This window comes from Notothenia rossii (assembly GCF_949606895.1).
Source record: "Notothenia rossii genome assembly, chromosome: 8".
NCBI lineage: Eukaryota > Metazoa > Chordata > Actinopteri > Perciformes > Nototheniidae > Notothenia > Notothenia rossii.
The window spans coordinates 73,654,793-73,678,083 of record NC_136906.1 but is presented as its reverse complement, the minus strand read 5'-3'; the positions used below and the strand labels follow the sequence as shown (position 1 = coordinate 73,678,083).

Below are 23,291 nucleotides of genomic sequence, written 5' to 3'. Positions count from 1 at the left end.
AGGTTTATATCACAGATTAAACACATTTCATTACTCTGGTAAAACTCAGTTATGTTTAAGATTATTAAACAAGTCGCTCACTTAAGTTTTCTTATATGCAAGTTTGTTCATCTGTGTGTCCGAGCTCTCCTCTGTCTTAATGACACCCTAAGAGGGATTGTCATTGTAAGTTTCCCCCCCCTCCCCTCTGTAGCTGCTCTGTCTCTTGTTATTTCTGCCATCTCAACCTGTGGAGTCCGTCCCCAGCCTCTCAGGGGGTTCACACACACCCTCTTGCCTACACACAGAAAACACTGCATCCTCCTTTGAGAAGTCCCAAATGGACACGTCAAAGAAATCTCATCCCTATTCATAGGCTGGCCGGGGTGGGTCAGATTCTCAACTTGAAACACAACAGTGGCATTAGAAATATATTCTCTCCAGGACAGCAATTCAACCGCTTTGTCCACTTTGCTTTGGCTACTGCAACCGCTGTGTTGAATTCCCCCGAAACTGTCACGTATTAGCGTTCGGACATCTCTTTCCATCATCCTTCCCGTGTCGGTGCGTTTGAATGCCAACGCTGAGCAGATCTGGAGTCTGTGTTGCATTTACAATAATAAGTGGGCTATTGAAATTGAGTGTGTAGGTGGAGGCACACACGTTCTGTAACACATGTAGCTGGTGAATCAAGGTGGGAGAAAAGAAAAACGGATACGGAAAATGAAAATGTCAGGCTTGCTGCTGGGCTGCTAAAAGAGTATCAAAGGGCTTTGGGGTTGTAGAGCCATTGAAACATATTTTTAGGTGCTCGGCACTAAGCAGCTGGACTTGGCACAGGGCTCTTATTGTGATTTTCAAATGAAGATTTTTCCAAGGCCTTTTGTAATTGCTTGCAAGCAAAGTCTTTTTGTATCAGATGTACTGTGATCGGGACGTGGTCACCCATTCAAAAATCCTCTAATGTGTAGCCTAGGCCTATCTGGAACAGACGAGGCTTTTGGCAGTGCGAACAGAGAGAAATCTGGCAAGTGCAAAGTCAGAAAAAAGAGGACACTTTAATCTCATAGCATGCCAGCTCGCACTTTCGTCTGCATGCAGGAGCTGGAAACAGAGTCTTAGCTGTTTACGATCTACCAAGCTATCCCTGCTATGGCCCCCCTCCCTTGCCGAGCTACTTTCTATCATCTCTGCCTTGTCCTCCCCTTCTGTCGCTGCTTCTTTACTTTCCACCTCCCACGATTCCCTCCTCCCATCACCAGCAGTGCCTTTTCCTCTGGTCTCGGGCTTCCTTCCTTCCTGTTGTGGAAAGCATGTCGGGACTGACACTCTCCCCATTTCTGTCCACGTCCCTCACCTTATCTATCCTTCTCTTTTGCTCCCGTCCTTGGGGTTTACATTTCTTCCCCCTTTTCTCCGTGTTTCTGTCTCCCTCCCCTCCTTCTCTGTCTCTCTGCATGCTGGAGATTGGAATGTGAGCTCATTCTGTTTAAGGTCTTGGGGTGGGCTGTCTCTTGAGAAATAGCAGAGCAAGAAGTACTCTTTACCAGTGAATAGATCACACCGCAGGCCAGAATGATTCAATAAAACTACTAGGCCTCTGTAAATCAAAGTTATTCCTGTATAGAGAATTTAAAGATGGCCTTCTCGCACAAACACTGTGCATTTTTCAAAGCCATAACCTGAACATATCAACACTTTTTTCAAGAGTGTTATGTTAGATGCATCACTGCCAACTAACATTGCAACAGCAGAAACACTCCAGGAGGTTATGCCAGCTAATTAGCTAATAGCTTGATAATTATTAGCATCATTCATATTACAAACAAACATGGTATATTTGTCAGGTTTGACAGTAGACAGAATAAGGGATAGTCGGAGTACTGCTGGTAACTTTTTCCTTGAACTTTTAGTGAAGGGATAGAGGGATAGAAATGCACACTTGTCTATTGAGGTACTTGTTGGAAAGCAGACTTAAAAATAAGAGAATGGAGTGCGGTGAACTCGTAACTCTGATGCATTTATTGTACTTTTAGGGTCCGTTTATAAGGTCTTCAACTTTATCCATTCAATTTGAAGTTTATTTTTTGTGTTCTTTCACTTGAGTTAATATATCGAGCCACAGTGTGAATGTTAAAACAAAGTCAGAAACTTCACACCATCACACAAAGATGATTAACACTAAGTTAATACCTAACATATTCTCATTTGGCTGGGTTTAATACATTTCAAACGGCCACCTGTCTTGAGTCGTGATTGATAATACAGCCAGATGAACTTGTTACCATTCTTTTAATTCAACAGATAGTTGGAAAATATTGCAAAATCCAGAAAGTATTTTCAAAGAGATTTCATCCCGGAAGACTTGATTAAAGCTTTGCTGGAAGGCCTAGGTCTATGTACATTTGAAGCACAAGCCAGCATATTGTTTCCGCCTAACAAACATCCCTCGAGGGGTTTTCTCTTGATATGTGACATTGCATATCTCTTTTGATCCATGTTTCTCTTGCAGAGGATCATTCAGGAGCCCTGTTCAGGCTTTCAGTCGGCAGTGTCAGGGCCGTTTAATAGCAGCAAGAAAAGGAAAGAGAGTGCACAAGAAGAACCAGTTAAGCAGTTCCACCTGAGGTAAAGCGACTTAAAAGCTACATTTTTCCTGTAATGGATCCTTTTCTCTTTCTCCACTTTCTCCTTTCCATCTGGTGAAATCACTTCTTAATTAGGACTGTAAGAGGGGTTTACACAGCATGCAAGCGAAGTGGATTATATAAAAAAAGCTTCAGTTGTGAAAGATGAGCAAAAAATCTATAAACACATCATGAAACAATGACTCGGCAGGCTAATCCTCACAGAAGGAACATACTGTACGGTTGGAGCCCTGAGAGAGAGAGAGAGCAGCCTGATGTTATGAGAACTAGGGATTTTCCGATCACCTTTTTTTGCTCCCGATCCGATTCCGATCATTTGATTTTGACAATCTGCCAATACCGATTTTTCCCGATCCGATCTTTATGCAATGCATTAAGAGAAAAAAAAGGTAACAGATAACGGCTGGTCATCCAACGCGATGAATTCAGCTATCTTGGCTGTTATTTTTTTGGGCCTTTTCACTGTTTTGGGGAAGTTTCTCTTTCCTTTTAAAAGTCTCCGCCTTGCAAACATTGCATCTGGCTGTTACACTGCCTTCACTTTCAATGTTATAATACTTCCAAACTCCTGACGTTTTCTCTGTCCCTATTCCCGAGTCACCAGCTGAACGTAGCCTCTCGTTAGCTTACTGCTACTATTAGACACTGCGCCCTGCCCACTCTGTTGCCAGATTTGAGAGAAATAAGCAACCAGGTCTATGAAAACAAGCCCAAAAGAAGCAACACATACATGATGCTGTGTAATTTGAAACCAAAACTAAGGCCTCAGGATGACTTTAAGATGTGAACATGGTCATTTTTGTTTTGTAACATTAAATAAAATAATACAAATATTTTATAAAAAAAAAAAAAAGATTCCAGATCCCCGATTTTTTTCTCCCGATTCCGATCTTTTGAAAATCACGTGATCTGCTCCGATCCCCGATCACGTGATCGGATCGGGACATCTCTAATGAGAACCCTGCTTTAATACTGTTAGCATTAGCATAACTACAAATACTGCTAGGCAGCGTGATAGGACATGGAGATACTGTGCACACTTTGGGCTATTTTGGAACCAAACAACTGAAGCTTTTAGGGAGGCAATGGTCCAACTCTATCTGATGCCAACACCTTAAATCGTGTGTCTTTCAATACAAAAACTGACAACAACACATACATTACCCTTGTGTTGAAAAAAGAAATACACACCATGATCTGCTAAAGATTTTGAAGGACATAAAAGCAGTGTGAAGTTTAATATTCGAACAAGGCGGAACCTTTAATATATTTCATGTTGTGTAAACTAGGGCTGCACGATATATCGTGTCGTGACGATAATACTTTTTTTTCTTACTTTTGTTTTTCAGGACGTGCGATATTAAGTAGGAAAATTAACTCAAACACGTCATGTTACAATTATTTTGCTGCTTGCTACAAAAGGAAAACTTGCGCAGCTCTCATGTCAGGGGTACTTGAGTGAGTGACATGCAGGCTCTGCATGCACAGCAAACCACCAATCACAATCATTCTTGATCAGATCACAGCAGGATAACCGAGCTAGCTCAGCTTGTTGCTCTGAGAACTTAAGATCCAGAAGTCCGTGACTAAAATCCTTCATCCGGTTAAATATTGTTAAAAAAATACCAAATGTATAGCATTAAAGTTCAAGAAAGGATGGTTTGCGGACAAAATAAACTGTGTTTTCTTCAATTCCTGTATTTTTTCATATCGCAATTAATATATATCGCAGGGGAAGAAAATATCGCTATGTCAGTTTTTTCCAATATCGTGCAGCCCTAGTGTAAACCCAAAATATTTTTTTATTTATATTTGAAATATATATATATATGTATCCGTAACAAACCAGTGTTGGATCATAGTGAATGGTTTAACACAATTTACACATCTGGCAAGTAGTTATGCCTCTCTCCAGGGACAATGTATATAACACATATTGGAGCACATCCATATATAATAATTTTAGGATTGCTTTGTTTTTCTAGCCGTCTAAACTATAAATGCCTCTATTTGTAATCTCTGACATACGTAAAAATGCATGTAATGTGTAAATGATTGTGTAAACGAAAAACAAAATGCCTGCAACATAATTGCAGTTATCTAGTACAAATATTGCAAAAAGCACTAGACATTTCGTAGGACTTTACATACGAAGTTGAGTGTGATTAAGTTGTCTAAAATGTTTGCAGAACTTAGAGAACACAACGTGGCATCTGTCTAGTTTGAAAAGTCACTGCAGGTGGAACATGTGTTCATGTATCTGCATCCAAAATGGATTTGTGTATGTGTGTGTGAAATGGATGATTGTCTCAGGATGTTTTCCACTCTTCACCACAATGATGACTTTGCAAAATTTTTCTAAACTGTAAATCTTATCCCCAAATATGTATGGGAGCATTGCCGAAATTCCCACCAACTGCCTTGCCATCTGTTTCCACACAGACAACTCTCAAATGTCTGTCTTGCTGGATGACTAAAAGGATGTTCCTGCTGCTTGCTGCCTGCGCTGCTATTACTGATTGAAGTGCTTTTCTGACCCGTTTGGATTTGTTAATTGATGCAGTCTCTCCTGTGCCATTTTGGGGAAATTATTACGAGTGTATGGAGCAGCAACATGAAATATAATGCCAGCTATTTTTGGAAATTACATGGCTATTTCAACATTCAAAGAGGTGTGATGTGATGTGATTGTTGTCAGTGTGGAACCAGAATTAATTTCAGGCAGAAAATAATATTCGCTAAATTGAGTTTATTCTCCATCCTAATTCATCATTACACGTTTGTTGCAATCTTTTAAGACAGGCTTAGCAAGGGGATTTCCAATATTTGTATCCTGCCTTAAGCCCACGTTTTATTCAAATAGGTGAACCCCAGTGCAGTTTGTGTGACGGAAAGCAGCTCAGCCTCTTGCGTTTGCTTTCTCCATTCGTCAATGTTATCAAACCACGCTCTATATACCTAAAAGGGCTTTAGTCACCCTGGATTGCTCATCATGGTTTGACACAAGCAACCCACACTTTAACAGAGTTCCATTTTACTTTGACAAAACTCCACACTTGGATGCGATGCGGTCCCTGGAGCCAAATCTGGAAACAAACAATCATAAAATCTAACAGCAATGCCCTCCAGCTGCCTTCCTTACCTTTTTTCTTTTTATAAAAAATATTGAGTCAAGAATAGAGATGAAGAGAGATAAAAGATAATGGAGAATGTTTTTGCAATTAGCAAAGGACAATCTATTAGGTTCCTATTATGGTTTCACCTGGGGAAGCTCTGTAATTGGAAATTATAGTCATTCAAGTTCTGTCTTTTTCTTCTCTCTGTGTTAAGTCGAGCCCTAATTGGATACTGTGAAACATTTTTACGATTAGTGGATCTTCAACTAAGATAATTAGGGGATAGGCTAACTAGACATCGAGTTTTGTAAATATATTTTAAGTATTCCATCAGCTCTACAGAGTTGTGTAGGGTGCAAAGAAAGATTTGAGTGAATATTTTGTGAACATAAACTAATTTAAACTCCCCAATCATATTTGGAGAGGCACACACTGCAGGCTCATATAACAGAATGCAATTTAATCTGCGTTGTATCATTATGTCTAGGCTGTACACTGTGTTTGTGTAACTCTATAAAAGCTACTTATATTCAACAAGCCTGCTGGTGATGCACTTTCCCTGAATACCCCCGGCTCAGAGCGGTGTTTGAATCATCTCATTTTACACTGGCTAACTGTCCAGAGCAATGCAGTTACCAATGAATACCTTTTATCACACATATGCCCCTGAAAGAAAGGACCCTTCCTCATGTGACTGTGTTGGCGTCCAAGCATTCTGATCACTGCAAAATAAGAGCTGGGTCAATTGTATTACATAATGCACACTTCTCAGTTTGTGAAAAAACATGTCTTGATCGATGGATGCTACGGTATCTTTATAAGAATGGCTGTGGTCACATGTAATATCTCTCTTTGCATGGGTACAAGCTGACACATACTGTAGTCTGCTCCCCTGTTTTAAAATCAATGAAAATGGAGGAGAGCGCTCCAAAAATAAGATCATCCTCTTGAATAACTTCAGATATATTCATATATTCAAGCAGGACTAGTTTAATCAGGCAATTGCCATTCAGTTTGGAGTTTTTACTTTCAGTCCATTAATCATTAGGCTATGAATTCTACATGATTACATTTTTATTTCTTTACTTTGTCAAATATGAGATCCCCTTAACTGCTCTTCTCTTCTCATGCCGCAAACCTCCTCCTCCTCCTCCTCCTCCTCCTCCTCCTCCTCCTCCTCCTCCTCCTACACATGTGTAGACACAGGGTTAAAGAAAAACATATTGTCTGATCTAAAGGAAAATTGTTACTACTTGAATGGGGAGGCTGTCATCTGTTGGCAGTACGTTTTCTTTTTTGATCTAAAGCTCCATGCTATGTATAAAGCTATCAGCAAGTTTGGAAGCAGCTGCCCTTTTATGAAGAAGAAGAAGAAGAAGATATAAGCACTGCTGTCTTATATGTCATACCACACATTAAAGATCCACCACTGCGTAAAGAAGTGGTTCAGAGCGAAAACAATTCTGGTTCTAAAGTCAACAGGCTTTTAAGCTTTCTCCCGTCCTTGGAATTGATTCATAAATGGCGCATTTCCACTGCAGGACCTAGCCCGGCTTAGTACGGTATGGTTAAGCCAGCCACACTTTATGCTGCATTTCCATTACAGTTTAGTAACAGGGGTAGTAACTATAGTAACGCAGTGTAGGCGGGGCGATCGGCTGTTCGGCGGGCGGAGCGACGATGCGTTTAACTGCCCTGACGTCATCTTCAATGCGAACCACAAAACCAAAACATCAGCCGTTAGCTGTTAGCACTCACAGCTCACAGCTCCTCATATCTGTTCAGAAACTAGACAACAGTTAAACAAGTACAAACCACAGACTGTCTGTGTCACGGAGAGTACAGTCGCTGGTTTATTTATGTCTGTAGGCCGTTGTTGTGAGTGTGGACGGAGCAACGTTAGTTTAGCCTGATCGATCCGATCTCCATTCAGAAAACACGCATTTTAAAAGGTTTTTCAACTGCCGTCTTGTCTGCAGACCGGTATCAGTATGTTGTTCCTTCGGCATCATTTTGAAACGTGTATTACAATTAAATCACGGTAAAATATGTTCCTTTTGTTGTAGTTGTTGCCCCCTTGCCAGCGATTCTCTCTGACCATTCAGCAGTCGAGAGTGTTTAGGTCACTAGTTTAGCATATTCAGCCCGGTCGTTGGCCCGGTAAGAACCTCGATTTTGGAGGGCCAGAGAAAAGGTAAAAAAGTAGCCCTGAGCCAGAACTACCCTAACCCGGCCCGCTTAAACCGTGCTGCGTGCTGCAGGGGAAAAGCGCCATAAGTGAGCTGTAATTGACGGTCTCTGTGATTTCACTGTCACTTTGAGTTCAGTTCATGGTGCTATAATGCCCCACTGAGCCACAGCAAACCAAACAGATAATCTTGTGGCCATGTTTATGTTTCTGGTAATGCGGCTGCCTGGAAGGAGTTATGTTAAGACACTTTGAACACACATTTTAAGCAGAGAGGAGGTTTAGTGCTCAAGATCCTTTAATATGTCATGAAAAGGGATTGGGAGTCTGTCAACAGCTAAAAAAAAAAAAAGTGGACAGTAATGACACACCACCTGACTATAATACTAAAAAATACATAACAAGATGCTACATAAACATACTATAATTACCATAGTGGATCAATGTCGCTCCTTGGCGTGATGTCTAAGTGTTGTGATCAAATCAGATTGACAGGTTTGACAGATTTATAAAAATGGCATCCCAGTATGAATTTTAAGTTATCTGAGCATGCACTGAATATAAACAGGGTAGGGTATATTAAAGACTCCAGCCTATGACCTTGCAAAGAGTAGTCAGCAAATAGATAGATATAGATGGTTCTTGCTTGAGATCAGGCTTTGCTAGCTAAAAGTGATTATTGTGCTGGTTGTCTACTTGAGGTTTATGGGTGGTTTCATGTCTGTGTGTATCATTTTCTCAATAAATCTAATTCAATATAAGAATGGCGTAGTCACAATTCTGAAATCAAACCTTTATACAAATACCTTTTTAATACCTTGGAGAAAAACCAAGGGCATTACATTTAAAAATGTTTAAAAGATAAATAGCGGCGTGTGTCAACTTCCTGTTCGGAGTGGTATGAAAGTCTTGTACAAAGCAGCTTGCATCTGCATTAGAAAACTGTAAGAAAAGTTGTATTTGGTAAACAGTTGGGCATATTCAGTGCATTTTTATCCGTGCTATCAGGTTGAGTAACTTATATAGACTATTTCTATTCTATTTTATTTGTATTTACCTGCACTGTTTTATCTGTTTTTATTGTGTTGCACTGTTGGAGGAGCCTGTGACCTAAGATTTTCATCGACATAACTACACTGTAGCTATGTCCGAATGACAAGAGAAGCCTTGCATCTTGAATAAGGCTTTAGCATTCTTGCTTTGTGCCAAAGAAATAGAGCTCTGGTGGATCCTCATAATGAAAGTCATCTTGTTGGGTTTTTGGGGTTCAAAGGAGGTCCTAGTGTTTGTGCCAGAGGAGTTAACGTATAAATCCATCGTTAAGCAGCAGCAGCAGCTTTTGGCTGAACCCTCAACAGTCTTCCTGCTCTGCAGATCCTTGTACTGACACACAAGCAGACATAATGCTGATGGCAGTGAATTCCTCTCTGTCACTTGTTAGGAGCTGGGTAGGATGCTTCTTTGTAGCAATACGTTTATTTTGTTATTAATGTTTGTTTTAATCTAAAACAATTCTGATAATTCTGAGAAACACCCTGTTCAGTTCAGGCATTGTGTCGTTTGATTTCTGACCTTAGCTCAACACTCAAAGGCTCCCAATGATATAGTAAGAAAGAAGAACTGGCTAATGTTGGAATTTCAATGAAATAATTCACATTTCATTGAAGACTTCTCTGAATTGTCTGTTTATCAACTCATTTATTCTACTGCATATTCCATAGACACATTCTAGGCTAGAAGTTTGGACCAGCTTAAAGACCTGCAGACTATTTTCTTTAAAAGCAGTAAAAATGAGGTCACAATGCCCAGGAATAAAACATCTGGTTCGCAGGTGGTGGAAGCATTCACCAAAACAGGAAAGTGGCCCGTCCGATATGTAGTGCTCCTCTCTGATCGTGGTGCTCATCCAAGAGGGGGGAGTGTTTTGGCATTTAAGGTGATGGCCTTCAGAGCCAGAGTCAAGTTTCCGTCCACATATTTCAGGTTCATGGCTTAGTACGTACCAAATATTTGGCTAGAGTGCGTAAAAGAGCCTTTCACTATTATCCCACCATGCTTTCAGCTGGGGGTACAATGGCATGCAGCAGAATGTGTGAGAATGCTGTGTGTTCTCAATAGAGATGACCTCATTGTTTTCAACTGTATCTACATGGCAAGAACAATAAAATCTGCATGCCACAATACGCAAGCCTCCCCTTCCTTATGTGTTTACGTCCCTATCCCGGGTGTGTATTTACATTGTAGTTTACAGGGGTTCTTCTAATATTTACTCAGGGCTGAACTGGTTAATGATTATTTGGACAGGCAGGGTTGTAAGTGTTGGGCTACACACGCTCTGGTATGTTTTTTCAGAGAAGCCAGCTCCAATGGGCTTTGTTCCTGATGTCAGTAAGTGAATGCAGTCCTAACCTTGACAACCTTTATGAACTTTTGTTCAAATAAACAGTTCACTGAGGGAAAATCTATTTGAATGCTTTATTTTCCAGTCACAAAGACTTGTTGAGTTAGGATGGCCTGCATTAGTATATTTTAATAACCGGATAATAATCAGGAACAATATCATAACATTTGAAATGTATCTGCTTTTATGATGCAATAGTAAACCGAATGTCCTTGAGTTTTGAAGTTTCTTAGAAGACAAGCTATTTGAAAATATAATCTTGGACTCAGATAGATTGTGTAACTGTTTTAAACAATGTATAATCCAAACAATTAATCAAGACTAATGAGTAATGAGAAAAAGTGTAGTTTTTTATTTTAAAATCGTTTCTTAAACTTATTTTTTTTTCCCAATAGTCTCAAAACCAGGCTTTTTTGTCACCTAAGAGTAATCGGCTGTCATCCCCTCAATTCTGCTGAAAGGAAACGTTGACTCATGGTGCAAGTGACGGTGACCTTTTCTGTCAGAAAACCTCCCGTCTCACCTCCCATTCCATCACATCCCCATCACGACACATTGTTACTGCCTTGTTAGAAGTTACTGAAATAGATTGGGCTTCTCTGGCGTTAGAGTTCTTAAAATTGTCATTGGAGGCAATTCACCACATTGAGCTTTGATCCACTCCAGTGGCATTCTGATAACTTCTATGCAATGCCTCCGCTGAGTCTCTCCAACCGGGAGGAGGAACGCTCCGTCAGTAGTTCATAGATGTGAGGTCTGTTTTTCATTAAGAAGCTACTTGTGCATGGGAGGAGAGGTGGCTGCCCTGGTGGTTCATCTGATGACAGCAGGCCAGTTAGGAAGTAAAGTGTCTTTGATAAGGGCCCACAGAGTGCTTTTTAAAGAAGAGACTGCCTTTAACATCCCATTGGGGAAAACAATAGGCGCTTTCACACCGGAGTACTTTTCCCAGGAATAGTTCCGATAGTTCCTGGGATTTTACGTTCACACCAGAAAGATCTGGAACTAGAACTTTTTTTCGGGAAACTTTTCACCCCTTTTTAGTCCCTGCTAGAGAGCAGGTACTTTCCTGGGGAGAAAAAGATTCCAATTTCTGATTGGCTGGGCGAATGGCAAACCACGCCCCGTAAAACTCACAAAATGTTTTGTGAAGCCGCCATTTTATTTGCTCGCATTAGCATTATTAGCATTAGCCCAGCGCACCAACAGAGAGAGACTAACTTAAGGCAACACAAAATAAAACGTGGGAGTGATGAGGAGGTGTCTGCGCTTCTGGCGATTTACCTGGGACTTCTGGTGGCAGTATACGCCGTGAAGTTGTTTGCGGCCTGCCAGTAAACCCAAAGCAGAAGAAGAAGAATAAGTGACGTCAGCGGCTTCATTTGTGTAATCCTCCCTCAGGGACTTATTCCGGTGTGAACGCGATCTACTAAATAGTTCCGGAACTAAAAAGTTCCGGGGAATTTTGTTCCTGGGAAAATTACTTGGTGTGAAAGCGCCTAATGACTATCTGTATTGTATCGTCTCATGGCTTGTATACTGGTTGTCACACACAAAATAAACAATGGACTTGAGATACTTGTGAATTTATGTATCAGCTTTCTGCATGTTTGTAGGATTACATGAATGCTTGTGAGAGGCCAGGTGGAGAGATGTAATAGCTTATCAGATGACATGAATAGCACGATTGTAGTTGGACATCACAGAATGTGCCCGAGATGAAAAGAGTATCTAGAGGCTTGTACAGTAGCTCAAAGCACCACTGGGTTTTCACTGCTTCCTGATACGAGATTCAATAAGCGAATGTTGCCAGGCAACGAGTGCAATTCCACTTTTGGCAAGGATTGCTTAGTAACAAAATGTGTGTCCGTGAAGTAAAGGCAGAATCACGGGTGGGACCAATGACGGATAAAAACCCTGGAATCTAATCACCCATTTGAGGCTTTCAACTAAGGGAATAAATGCACCCCACAGAATACCGTATGTGTAGTGCACCTTTTCCTATAATAAAGGAAAGTTTTAAGAGAGACAATATGTAGATGGTGCATGTATGGTCGGATCATCATGCTCTCTCAGGCATTCACATCAGCTGTCTCATAGCTCTAAAACAGCTGTGCCAATCACAGTTAAAAGTGGAACTGCGATACTTTAGCTAAAAAAAGATAATTGTAGAAGAGCATGATGCACCCTTCTGTACGTCTTCTTCATTAAAAGCAGAATATCCAGTTACTAGCGACCAGTCTGATGTGAAGAGGTCTGCACGGTTCTGCTGTGGCCATCTGGTGTCGTTTTCAGTCGATTTAATGAAATAATGCAGTGAACGGCCGTGCGTAACGGCGCTGCGCTCTGGGGTCACTTCTAGGAGACTGCAGATTTATCAACATATGTGTCCTGTTGCATTCAGATGCTGCAAAGATTTGATGAACCAAAGGAGAAGCTTATTATACTATAGCGCATGTTTAGTCCATCAGAGGGGACATTTACATTGTCACAGCAAAGTAAAGAGACAAAATATGAATTCAGAGGCATGCATCAAATATTAGACGAATCCATTACAGTATTAAATAGACCCTCCAGAAAAACGCGGGGTAAAATCCTTGATTATGCGATTAAACATGCAGGGTTTTTATGTGATTTTATGCGGTGAAATTGCGGGAAGTTGCGGAAAGTTGCGAAATATGCTAAATATGCGGGAAAAAATAATAACAATTTTTTTAAATATTGGGCTGTCTTATTTATTCTCTCTCACACACAACCTGCCACTAACGTTGAACCCCTTTACTATTCAATTAAACACATTCAATGTTTTCTTATTGTAAAAGCAATTGGGCTATTTTAATCTCACCCCCCCCCCCACACACACACCTCTCCTCCTCATTCTGTTTTCATTTACTCGTTCGTTATCTGACCAGCTTCAATCTTGTAGGCTACTCACTTCGTTTCTCGTAGCCCTCGAAAAGGTTTTGGAGGTTGATGCCTCGGTGAACGTGAGTTGTTTGGCTTTCTTGTCCGCAGCAGCAGAAAGCATTTTCGAATGTTTGAATGAATCAAAGTGGGTCGTCATCGTCGATTTTCTCTTATGCTCCAAGACACAGTTGCACGGGGTGCAGAATAGTTTCCCCCCACTTTTTGCCCGGTCTTTAGTAGAAATATTCGTCGGTAAATGAGATGGATTAGATTTTTTCATCTTGGTGTTTTCTCTATCGTGTGAGCTCCACACGTTCACTCTATACAGTGTTGTTTACATTCTGTGATGCGCGATCTGATGGCGTCACGTCAAGACGAGTTAACTTTTTTCCCCCTCAACTTTGTGTGGAAAAATGCGGGGATTATGCGGCCTTTTGATAAATATGCGGCCTTTTAAAAAATCAGCGCCATTTTGCTGATTATGCGGTAAATTCTGCAATCGCAGAATCGCGTTTTTCTGGAGGGTCTAATTAAAAGTACAGAAACAGTATTTTTTTTAACAAAGGGGAAAAAAGGGTAGCATAGCAGCCAGATAACAGTAGTGAAAGTAAAGTATATATTGCACTGTTATTTACAGATTGGGTTACAGTTAAATAGTCCAACTAAGAGATAGAAGTGTTAATCAATGGTTGTTACATAACCTTCGTAACAAGCCACTAAGCATGAAAAACACAAACACGCTGATCAATGCCTCACTATGAACCTTTCTATTGTAGTTTTCCAAAGCTGAATCTCCCACAGTCCTCCCAACAGGTTGTGTCAGAGCACTCTCCTCTCACAATGCACCGCTGCCCGGTCAGAGAGGTGGGAGGCAGAGTGGGAGGAGAGGGGTAGTGTGGTGTGAACAGGGCCTGCGGGGGTGGCGCTGCTGCTGCTGCCGCGTTACATAATATCAGATGAACCCAGCTGTGCTCGGCTGTGTAGCCCATGGCTGAAGTGGTGCCAGCCGAGCCCTCTGATGAGTCCACCTGCGCTCTGAGTGGGGGGGGACGGCTCCATAAACAGACTCGCCCTGACCAGACTGATCACATGTAGACTGATTGCATCGGAGAGAATCACATTCAGAAACAGGTTTATTACCAGATAGGTTACACGTACGAGGAATTTGATTTGGTGTCGTGGTGCATACATAAAAGTAAAAGAAGAATTAAAAACACAGCTAGAGAACTAGAACAATATTAAGAATAATACAAAATATAGTAAAATATAACAGTATTTTACATTGCAATGGAATGGAAAAAAATATGGAATAAAAAATGGGTGAAATACCGGCGGCACCAACATCCAGTCCTCCATCAGTGTGTTGCCATGGCAGCACAGTTGTTGTGTTGTCACAAAACCTTGGAGTCTAATGATAAGGCAGGTTTTTAACAACGGTAATTAGAATTTCCTTTTCTTTGGCCAAAGCTATCTTCAATGGAGCAATGTACCAAGGAAAAAGATATCCTTTCATCATGTCTGTAGAAAAAGGCAGCTTATAGTTAGTTTTATCTTCTCTGCTCATGTTGCTACACAGTGATTGTGGACAGGAACTTCTGTGGAGACTCAATTCATTTCCACAGCTGGCTGGTGTGTTTCTTTTGGCAGACTTTGCAAGGAGCATAAACTTTGAATATAAACTTAAATAATATACTGCAGGTGTCTTCCAGGAATGGGCATATCACCCGGCAAGCTCTTTTTAAAAGACCCATATCAGAGTCACTATCATTAAAAGCTCATCATGTTGCCCTCCCAGTCCTCTGTAATTAAAGGAAGAGGCGTCTGAGTTTCTTAAACTTTGCGTCTCTGATACTGCGTTACAGCTAGAAACACAAACAAACTAGCATTTACCATTTATTAGAAGCTTGTTTTAAACAAACACGCTGAAACCCACACTTCTTCATACACATCAGCCATAAAGGCAATATAACAAATTGAAAGAAATGTCTGCAGCACTGTCGGTGGTGATCCGTCTGCATTTTGTTCTGTGTTATATCCAAATGCATTGTCCTAACTAAATAATAGGATATTTAGCTTTTGATGTTTTGTGGACATGTTGTGTGAAAAGCTTTAAGTGTAATATGTCTGTTTCTGATAACATTATAATTGGCTGGAAAAAGGTTCAAGGATGCCAGTACATTATCAGATTGCTGTAAGCCAGCAGCTATGAAACAAACTGTTATTTAAAACGCACTTTACACAAATTCACTGAAACACAGACATGTCTCAAGTGATTGATAGATGGATAAACCATGTAGCAGTAATCTGCTAACAGCTGCCTGAAAACAGCCAACAGGAACTTGTCTTATGTTAGCTTTCCCCCACCTTTCACATTGGCAACTCAAATGACATAATAGGCGCTTTCACACCAAGTACTTTGCCGTACCTAGTTCCCAGTACTTTAGTTCATAACGCGATCTGCTCTTTAGTTCCATTGGGGAACTAAGTACTGGGAACTAAGTACGGCAAGGTACTTGGTGTGAAAGCAGCTAAGATACATAGTTAGAAACAAGTTGGTAGAGATGAGCAGGGAAAGATAGAGGCAGAAAGGTTAAGTTTAGGCAGGTAAAACTGGAGAAGAATTAATGTAGAATTCGATCAGAACAGGGGGAAAGGCAGAGGGAAAAACCAGTAGAGCGGAGGTTTCAGAACAATGAGCTCACAATAGAGAAAGGTGGACCTCAAGTGAATCCAACCCCCGCACTTAATTGTTTTGTTTTTTCCACGAAAAGCCTGAGATGCCTGTAGTCAGGCAACGGCTTGACCCTTTCTTTGGTAGTGAACTGCAGGGCTGAGGGCACAGAAAGCTTAGCAGTAGGTCTTCTATTCAAAGGCTGTTTCCCCACTTTGGAAGGGGCACAGCCTCACATCGGGCAAAGTGCCACAGGCTTGCTGTCTGCAGCCCTATCCGGCTCCCTTCGCTTCCCTTATAACAGCGATTACCCAGGAACCCCTGCACACTGTTTCTCATGGCCATTAAACATGCACTTGTCAATCTTCCCCGCGCCTGTGACTGATGGTTAACAGCCATTTTACTCTCAGCTGGTTCAGGCCTCATCGATACAAGTGCACATTTTCTACCTCAGTGGTCTCCAATCATGGGCCTTTTAACAGACGTGTTTCTATTCTAGTTATTATTACCCTTTTAGTTCAGCTGCTATTGAGTTGTGTTGGAATACAAAATGTAAACGAGTACTCATGGCTGTGTCATATGGTTGTGCGATTGGAAAACTGTATTGACTATCAACAATTGGCTGAGAAATAGCCGTGACACAATCACACACACATTCATACTGTATGTGACAACCAATAATTTAAAGGAATAACTACATAGCCAATCAAAAAGTCTGCCCACAGATCCTTAAATCGTTTTTTGGCTTTGACTGTCGGTGATGTTACCTGGTACAATGTCTGGTGCTCTGAGATACTTTACACTGTTGGCACAATACAAATAACTTGAGAAGAGAGCTAATTGCTGTAAATACCAGGCTTGTGTCTTCAGATGTCAGGATTAAAAGCTTTAGAAAACACCTCTCTCCGTCTTTTGTTTACCTTGATGATGGAGCTTCAGTTTTGCCTGTTTTGTTTAGGAGCTTTTATTCCTGCCAAGGTATGCTTGTGGTTTGTGAATTTGCTTGGCACTCGACTCTCACTATCATTGACACATTAATTCAATAACAATGAATTTGATTATAATCGTAGGATAACAATCAGATCATTTTGTGAAGAAACAGAATTGGATTCATTTCCAAACATGATTCCTCTGGATGTCAATTAAATCTGTCTATTACTTTAAATAGACAAATAAAAAATAAAAATGTGTTTCAAATGAACAAAGTCTGCAGACTGAATGACATATACTTATTAGGGCCGGGACTTTAAAGCGTTAATTAAGATTAATTAATTAAACAAAATGTACGCGTTAAATGTTTTTACGCATTTTAATCGCACTTAATTTTGCACCGCGGAACGTTTCTCACTGGATGAGTTTCAGGGGTACCGATTATACTGGAGCACCAACTAACATTCATGACTTCAGACAACAACAAACCACAGTGAACAATTGTCAAACATGAACGAAGAAGCTGATGAGACCGCTTTGGTTGGCCCCGTGGATGGGACATTTTGTTTTAAAAAACGGACGGATGGAAGCGTCAATAAGAGCACGGTTGTTTGCGAATTATGCAAAAAGGAATTTGCATATCACCGCAGCACATCAAGCCTCAAGTATCACCTCAATGCAAAACATATAGCAGCTAGCGTGGAAGCTAGCGTGGACGTTAGCCCGACTCGGAGTACAAGGACCCACACCCAATTCGCGTTGATCAAACAGTGGCCTATGCAACAGAGAGATTTTATTTTTCATCAGGATATTGGAAGAATAGGAGGGATTGAGGTCAATCACTGGCACTTTTTTATTTTATTTTAAATGGTACACTTTATGTTGAACTATTTATTACGTTGTTGGTGCAACTGGCACTTTATGTTGAACTGTTTATTGTTTTGGCCAAGGTTATTGAGAGAGTTGGACTGAAATGTATTAGATTTTTTAAACCAACTGTTGGTAAATCAACAAAGTCTGTTATGGCCTCTGAAGAAACAGAGAGATGTTTTCTAATAGTCAGGGTTTCCAATGTTCTGAATGTACTTGAAAGTATTGTGTTTTACTTAAAAAACAAAGTGTTATAGTTTACAGAAGGTCTACCTACCTATAGGCTACCTGAATCTCTGAAATGTACTATATTCCTAAATATGCTATACTACACTTTATGGCAAAAATTGCACTTTTCTGTTGGTCTTGGTTAAGTACCACCCTGAAAAAAATAAACAATGTTTTGTTGCTTAAGCTTATGTATTCAGTCATTATTCAATGGTATACTAAAATCCATGTGAAAAAAATTGCTTCTCACTGTTCTCAGGTCAAATATTTATATGTGATTAAAAATGCGATTAATTTCGATTAATTAATTACAAAGCCTCTAATTAATTAGATTAATTTTTTTAATCGAGTCCCGGCCCTAATACTTATACAATTCTTCTTGGATGACTCAGCAACCCAAATGTAGGCACACATCCACACTGGGAAACCACACAAAATAGATAGCAAAGTTATGGCTAGTCATGGATCAAATAACCAATTAAATCAAATACATACGACATTTGTTAAAAAATTACCCAACAAGGATCTATGTGCTAATTTGTGCTGTGAAAAATGCTTACATAAAGTTGGTAAAAAAAAGATTACCAAGATACTTCTCCAAGTGTCTGGAGAAATGTGGAGTGAAGCAAGAGGCAGGAGTCTAATTTGGCTGTGCCATGGCTACCCCTCCACTGCTGACGTTAATTGTGTGAATGCTAAAAAATACATAGAGAAGAAACTAAAAACAGCATGTTGTTGTTGTTGCCAAGCTTTTGTAGGCTGGGGTTTTATGAGCTTTGAGGCTGGGCATATGGTAGCTGTGATTTATAACTTTTATTATCAACACCCCATCAGTTCCCAACACACACACACACACACACACACACACACACACACACACACACACACACACACACACACACACACACACACACACACACACACACACACACACACACACACACACACACACACACACACACACACACACACACACACACACAGACACAGACACAGACACACACAGACACAGACACAGACACACACAGACACACACAGAGAGAGAGACAGACACACACACGATATCTGTGAGGGCTTGTACTTTGCCAGATTGTGGTGAGACAGAGTTGCTGAACAGTAAAAAGTTCCCTCAAGTGAGGCTTTGACCTCAAGGATTTAATCTGAATGCCTCTCCACTGTCTCCAGGTCTGTTTGAGGGCCGAGGTGCAGGTGGCTTTTAGAGATCACACACAAACACAAGGCTTCACACTTCCTCGTCTACCTGAATCCTATGTGTGCTTTTCCTTCAGCCCACTGTGAGAAGTGCAGACCAGGGAGGAGTGGAGAGAATGGAAAGCTTTTTCCAGTTGAACTTATGAACTCAAGTTGGGAATTTACACTCATCTCTCTCTGTTAATATTCTCTCTTCTAACACACTTTTTTTTATATTTCTATCTGAAGAACTCTCTTTGGTCCTCAACCCATCTTTCTTACTTGGTGTTATCCAAAAAAAAGTCTGTGTCTTGCTTTTGGACTTCAGCTCTGATGTGATTTACAGTCGAAGCAGAAGATCTGCTACTTTGGTCATGCTTTTTCTTCCTTGCCACATTTTGTCAATTTCCCTTCGCACAGATGATTCCCAGACTTCTTGGGACTCACACAAACTTTTTTCTTTTCTGTTGCTCCCTTCCTCTCCTCTCTCCTCTATCGTCAGCTCTACTCATCTTGATGGCTTGATAGTTGGCTAAAAAAAGCAAACACATCTCTGCCGTGGCACTTAAAGGACATCTCCTCTATACTCTTTGGATTAACATCGACTTTCTCGATAGGCTCTCAGTGTGTTGACTTAACATTGTTGCATAAACCCTCTAATGTAAGCAGCGGCCATGAGTACGCACTTCTGATGAATATATCCATGATGATAGTAAATCGGAGGCTTTTGTGGCTGTTGGGTGAACTCCTGCTGGCAAATCAGACATTTGACTAAAAGCTTGGCCCTTCAAAGCTCACTGGCCAGGTTTCATTGAATAGCATCAGCAGCAAGCCTAATCCGGCCTCCAGTCTGAAGAAGGTTTAAATGACAAATAGATTTGATACAGCGGTTTACGCCAGGCTGTATCCCCGTTTTCTGAAGGGGTTGAGGAGTGTGGGAGAGGAAAAACTGAAGATTATGTCTCCATGACTGAGGAATGTGAAAAGCAGGCAGCTGAGACTTGGCAGAGAGCACTGGCCAAAACAATAAAGATAGATTTAGAATGGGCAGAAAGTGAGGATAGGTGGCAGAGGAACAAAGCTGCTTATGCTGGATCGCAGTGGCTTTGAAATGAAATCCATGGAGATTTACATTTTTTGCAAGTTCCCTCAGCTTCCCCATACACCTTCACGGGGCTTTATAGAGTACCCTGCTCCACTCCTTCTGTGTATCACTTCTCATACTTTATTAACTTACTCATAACATGTGGGGGCATTCTCTTCCTATTGGGTGTGATATTGTTTTTTGTATTTGTATGGGTAATTTAAAAGAGGTGTTGATTTAATATCATTGCCTTTCAGTTTTTTTCCACCGTCTTCACTATTGTAAAGCATTGCTATTGTAGGATTAGACTTCAGGATGTGGGAGAGAGGGTTACATGAAGAATAGCTTAAAAGGTGCTAATTATATTTCCAGGTTAAATGCTTCTTCTCAACAAGACAGGAAGTGAGCACACATGGCAACACTTACATTTGTTTCCTAAGAAGAGGGGTTATTAACAGCAGTTTTTGCAAGCATATTTGGTTTCAACCAAATTCGTGTCAATTGAATTCTTTGTCAAAGAATACAAAAGGCAATATTCAGGATTATTAATTCCCCCAAGTCTGCATTGCATGAGGCACAGGCTTTCATCAGTGTTCATGATTAGACCAGACGAGGAAAAAAGTTTCTCATTGTGGGGAAGGTTATTTCCAGTCTCATGTCATCCATCTTTTGTTCCTCGCTCGGAGCCCTCGACAGCATGATTTATAAGAGACTATGGTGACATGACACACAACAGCCTAGCAACCATATTTATATTAAAGTGCAAGAATTCAGTCAAATCTCTCTATGTCTGGATAAATTAATTGAAGTATTGTAAAAAAACAGCTTCATAAACTTTTGATTGAACTATGATGTAATGCAAACTGCTCTTTAACTACACAACCTAGCTAGGGCACATCCATAATTCTCAATGAGGGACAAGGAGTAAATGTTCTTCCAGCCGCTTCAGTTTTGTTTCACATATTTCAAAACGTGTCTGGAGGAAACTTTAAAGTCAGCAAATTCCATGAAAAACGAATAATTTCTTTATACTAATAGTTATAGCTTGATACATCAATAAGGACCAGAAACAGACCATTTCACTGTCAATCCGATATACAGTGCCATTTATGCGCTTTCACACCAAGTACTTTTCCCAAGAATAGTCATTCACCGGAATAAGTCCCCGAGGAAGCCGCTGACGTCACTTCCTCTTCTTCTGCTTTGGGTTTACTGGCAGGCCGCAAACAACTTCACGGCGTATACTGCCACCCGAAGTCCCCGGAGTTGGGGACTGGCTTCAGCCTTCCTAGTAAATCGCCAGAAGCGCAGACACCTCCTCATCCCTCCACCGCTCCCATGTTTTCTTTTGTGTTGCCATAAATTAGTCTCTCTCCGTTGGTGCGCTAGGCTAATGCTAATAATGCGAATGCGAGCAAATAAAATGGCGGCTTCACAAAACTTTTCAGAGTTTTACGGGGCGTGGTTTGCAATTCAGAAATTGGAACCTTTTTCTGAAAAGGATTGCAAAAAAAAGTTCTAGTTCCAGATATTTTTGGTGTGAACGCAAAATCCCAGGAACTATCGGAACTATTCCTGGGAAAAGTACTCCGGTGTGAAAGCGCCTATTGATACTATGTCAATCTGCTGCTAGGAACAGTCCCAACACTTTGCTATTTATTTTCAATTAACATACATTTTTACTAAGAACAGCAAGTGTTGTGGAAGTGTTGGTTCTGGTCTATTCATGGGGTTTGTTGACATCAAGACAAATATTCAACAATGCCAAATTTATCAATTTTCTTTTAAATGCTTCAGCTTTTTTTTCATTATGGTTCCCAAGAAAGATTTGATCTTTCAAACAGGAGGAACCACAGCCGTCAGTAGCTTTCTGGGAAGAGAACTAACTCCGTAAATCCTTTTCTGCATTCTCGTGCATCCTGCCAGACATCTGGACGTTGTCTCTTTTACGACCTGCAACTTGAGCTAATGCTCTCTCTGAATCCCGTATGCCACAGCATGATTTGTATTGTCAAGCTGTCTCCTAAAAAATCTTGCCAAAGCACACATTCTTCTTAATCAAAGCGTTTAATTCGGCCATATTAGATTTTGTTTTATGGCTAATGGATGGGACATGCCTTATATGTAAAGTAAGAATGTATTTTAGGAGGGAAATCAAGCTTTGGTCTTGTACATTTAACATTTATTGAATGTTTTGCTGATTTAACTTGACATTTGGTACTTGATTTTGCCAGATGGACAAAATCTCATAATGTGCTTAATGTCCAACTGAGAGGCCGGTGTTGTATAACCTCTTGCAAGAGAAAGATGATGTTGATAATCACAGCAGACTACTTAAGGAGCCCTCACCTTTCGAAACTTTATATCTGTATTTGTTTATTTTGATGTTACAGTAAACAGCCCTATGTGTAGCTTCAGGGCGTGTTAAAGACTCTGGAGAAGTCTGTGGCTTTGGCCCAAAACACAAACAGTCCTGCCAGCCCACACGATGGCTTCACCAGCTCCGACCTGTTTTGCCTTCCTTGTTTTTTTCCTTTCTCCTTTCTCTCTGCTCTCCAAAACCCACATCTCCTTCTCATTTCTCTGTCATCTGTCTGTGTCCTAAACTTTTTTTCGTTTCTCCTAAATAGCAGAAGCACTATTATTCATAGCTGCAGCTCCCTGTACTTTCCCAGACAAACTTGATTGCATTATGCAGTTGCTTTAAAATATGTAATTCCAGACATTTCTTAAAAAATAATGATGGTGAACAATAGGTTCTGCATAATGAAAGAAAAATGTAGACTAATCACAGACGGTATATTTATTTTTTATTTTAAACTATAAAACAGCTTGCAAACTGGAGTCTGTGCTTTTAACTCCCCTTTGCCATGATGAGCACCCACACAGGTCACACTTTATAAATGTGTTGAAACAGGGCTCACAATCATTAACTAGTAACATTAACAGAGCATGACTAATGGACAAGTCCCTGTGAGTGTGTGGCCTTGTGAAGCCAATCGAAGTGAGGCCATGCGGGACTAGTCACCACTGGTGGACAAGAGGGGGGTTGAACAAAAGGTCATTACAGTACTGCAT

The 23,291-nt window shown here is 40.6% G+C and overlaps 1 protein-coding gene across 6 annotated transcripts in view; it reads left to right on the top strand.

Annotated features, from left to right (window-relative positions):
• The window catches only part of sipa1l1 (signal-induced proliferation-associated 1 like 1), a 95,221-nt gene that overhangs the window by 1,273 nt on the left and 70,657 nt on the right, over positions 1-23,291 (top strand). The window contains exon 2 of one of the 6 annotated variants that reach the window (XM_079642494.1): positions 2,492-2,607. The exons of the other annotated variants lie outside the window; for them this stretch is intronic. The gene's annotated coding sequence lies outside the window, so the exon portion shown is untranslated. The remainder of the gene's footprint in view (positions 1-2,491; positions 2,608-23,291) is intronic. 6 annotated transcript variants of the gene reach the window in all.